Raw genomic sequence first — 3,935 nt, 5'->3', positions numbered from 1 at the left:
AAACATCCCGAACCCAGACAATAAAACTTTTAGCTGAGGGGGAATCTACATCGAAACATAACCGAGATTTGTTTTTTTTAAGTGTTTTTCTCCCTTCCACCTCCTGACATTTCACTTTTGAGGCGCAGCAACTCTCTGCATTTGCATTTCACACATGATTTCATGTTTCTCCTTGTATTTACAGAGCTCTTGTGTTTGCCTTCGCTTTAATGACCCTGGAGATTGTTTTTGCTGTAGACTGGGCAGCGGTAATCTGCAGGAAGCTGCTTTATAAACCAGATTTACTCCATTTCAATGGTCACACGGTTTCACCTCATCTCGGAACTGTGAGACTTTAACTGTTTAATGCACAAGGTTTGATTAACAAAATAAATAATATCAGCATGTAACTAAAAGTGGCCACAAGTAACCCAGGACAACGACGAGTGATCTGATTTCAGCCACAGGATCTGTGCTGAGATGATTTTAAAGAAATTGCTCTCATAGATGCTTTAAAAATACACCTAAAATGTGTTGAAATAGGGTTATTTGTATCCTGGAAGGCCGTAAATATTTACAACCTGTAGTACAAAGTCTTTATGCTATTGCTACGGCTAGTCTATGTTATGTTCTAGAAGACTTTCTTTTCCCTAGGTAACATTTTTAATATTTCATGTGGTAAATCAAGCTTGATATAGCGACCGTATATGGTTATTTACTTGCTTGCAGTTTGAATAAATTGAAAACAGCAACAAACAATAGTTTGTGTGGCCAAATCGCTAAGCCTGACAGCTTGACCACACCCAGTCTGACCGTATATTTATAATCCAATCCAATCCAATCCAATCCAATTTTATTTATAAAGCGCATTCACAAGGCATTACAACCAAACAAGGCGCTGTACACTAAAAATGTTAGTTAATTAAACCAGCGTTATACAACAAGTCGAACACAGATAAAAGATAAAAAGGAAATACAACAAAATTCCCCAAAACTAACAGCTAAAAATCAATAAGACACAGGGAGAATAAAAAAATTAGAAAAACATTTAAAAAAAGAAACTCAATAGTACGGAAGTTGATATTGTGAAGTCCATTTTTAAACAATGCAGATGTAAGTGAGGTTCATAATTATGCGGTATAAGCTAGGTTGAAGTAGTGAGTTTTCAAGCGTGATTTAAAAAATGCTAGCTGTTGGTTCTTGCCTCACTAATGGACAAACCCTCTGTGCCTGCAGATTTCTGAAGAGCTGATTTGCAGCCCAGTTGGTGGTTCCAATCACTGCCATCTTGGCCAGGTCACATGTCTCGTCGTCACTCCCAGAAAATACAAAAACGGAGCTGAGAGTGGGGGCAGATGGTTGATACCAATGTAGCCACGAGCTAACTGAGCTAACAGAAGCTAATGGAGGTTAGCGGGTGAAAGCTACAAAACTCTGGTTGAAAGACCCTGCTGCCGTCTGCCTTCTAGGCTGTAACACTTTTAACATGAGGAGGAAGCTGAGGCCTTCCCTGGAGCAGACAAGAGGGCAAGCTGCTAGTGCTGACAGCTCATCTGCTACCTTTCAATCAAAAGCACACGCCCTTAAATATTCCAAACTTTAATTACATCTAAACTGATGATTTACATTAAATAATCATTCCCTCAGGGTTGTCATGATGGTAAACCTGACCTATTAAACCTAAAATGGTGTTTTGTACCAGGCTGAAAACATGTTTTTTCTGCTCTGGAGTTGGTATTTTTAACATGGGAGTCACTGGGAACTTGCTCCTTTCTAGATCCAGCCCCTAGTGGATGAAGGGGGAGCTTTCTGTCACTTCCGCGTTGGCTGCACTTTTGGCAAGCAGAGTTCATCCACTGTGGATGAAGACATGTCCATATAACACATCCATCAACAGAGTGGTACATTTTTGCTCAGTATAACTGATACCATAGGGAGCCTATAAGTCACTCCCACCTACTTCCACACCATTGGTCCCTGGAAGAACGAAAAAATGGGTGCAAGTCAATGGGGCTAAAAATGCCACTTTCTAATTCTGCTTGTTACGTGCCATGGATTTCACATATGATGTCTGTGAATTTTAAAGACACATTTTGATACCAAAAACTCATGTACTTTCGAACAGACTTTGACTTTTAAATTATTTATTTTTCTTTACAAATCAACAATCAGCGTTAATGACTGTAACTTGTTTTCCACTGATAAAACCAGGAAAACTGGTAAACCCACAGTTTAGAAGTTAATCTTTATGGAGCCCTGTCCATCCAGCAGACAGAGCCCCTGCCCGATCCCCACACCGCTCTAAAGAAGCCCAGGTTCCCAGTAAGTACATAAAAAGCTTGTTCGATCTTTAAGCGAGCTTCCACCAGGCCCTTCAGACTCCACTCAGCATCAGTCCAGCTCTGTCCAGCATCTGGTTTTTCCTGGTTTTCCAGATGGCTAGTTTTGCACATGCAAATAAAAAGTTAATTAACAATATTGTCCGTTTTTTTCTGACACTGTACTTGGGCCCGAAAACAAATAAGGGTAGAGTAAAAGCCTCCCCCAGTGCACTAACCCACCGTTCTAAAACCTTAAACATCCCTGATAACTTAGAACATGCTACCACTAGATGCTCTAGGGTCTCTGTTTGGTTACAAAAAGGACATCCCTCCCCGGTGCTTGGATCAAAGCGGGCTCTGTGTCTGTTCGTAGCTAAAGCTCCATGTATGATCCTCCACTGGAGGTCAGCCATCCTTTTTTCCACTGGAGTCTTATACAATCTCCTCCAGCTGCCCCCAGGGCATCATCCGCAGAAAACTCCTGAGTCCACCTCGACTCCTTGACTCCTAACAAAGAGCGCCTATTGATAACTTTCACACAAGTTTGATAGATCTGTTTCTTCCCACAAGACTGGAAGGAGCCCAACACTGGAGTGTTCGGGTTCAGCAGTGATCCACTCTCCTCCTGCCATCCCTCACAAGCTGCTTTAACCTCCAGAGATGGAAAAACGTACTCACCGTCATCATCCCATTGGTCAGATAGAGTACAAGTCTCAACGAAGGCTCTCTGCGACACAGACAAGGACCTCCGTACCTCCTCCACCACTCTCTCCATCACTCTGGTGGACATCACATCCACCCGCTCACCAAGGGTTCCAGCCGGGATCTTCAGTAAGTGACCAAACTTTACAATCCAAGCATCGGTGAACTTCACTTTCAGTGCAGACAAACTTAAAATGCCAGCTTGAGAGAAGAAGTCATTGTCAAACAAGGGTTCTTGTAGCAACCATGTCCCTGGTCCCGCGTCAGGCACCCTGGAAACTGTCAGCAGCTTAAAAGTGTCCAGCACTGACGAGTAGAACGGACTAATCCTTGTCAGATCCAACACCTTCCGATTCAACAGGAACAGGTGTTTGTTCAGCCCAAGCCCACCAACCTTCTGCAGCAGGAGGTGAGCCAGGGGGAGCCAGCAGAGTCTGTCACCATGAAGAAGCTTCTGAGCTGTCTGTAACCTGAAGGCTGCAGTTCTAGACACCACGTCTATTAGTCCTTGTCCTCCCTCTGACACAGGTAGGCAAAGAAAGGAAGCTCTCATCCAATGGTGACCAGACCAGAAGAATTTCACCAACAGCTTCTGAACACCTTCCAGCAGACCCGGTGGTGGAGCCAGTACAATTAGTCTGTGCCACAGAAATCAGGCGACCAGGCTGTTTGCTATCAGAACCCTGCCCCTGTAGGACAGTTGGGGGAGAAGCCATTTCCATTTAGGCAACCGCCGCCTCTACCTTCTCCCAGTTCTGTTTCTGAAACCTTTCACTACCCAAGTACAGGCCTAGTGTTTTAATACCTCCCGTTCCCCACCTCAGCCCTTCTGGCAGAGGCGGGACATTACTAAGGTTCCCCCCCGCTAAACATGCCTCACTCTTGTCCCAGTTAACCTTAGCTGAGGATGCATTCTCATATTAAAGTAAACTA

Source organism: Nothobranchius furzeri, chromosome 7, assembly GCF_043380555.1.
Source record: "Nothobranchius furzeri strain GRZ-AD chromosome 7, NfurGRZ-RIMD1, whole genome shotgun sequence".
Classification (NCBI taxonomy): domain Eukaryota; kingdom Metazoa; phylum Chordata; class Actinopteri; order Cyprinodontiformes; family Nothobranchiidae; genus Nothobranchius; species Nothobranchius furzeri.
The sequence above is the reverse complement of the archived record's forward strand: the minus strand, read 5'-3'. Positions refer to the sequence as shown.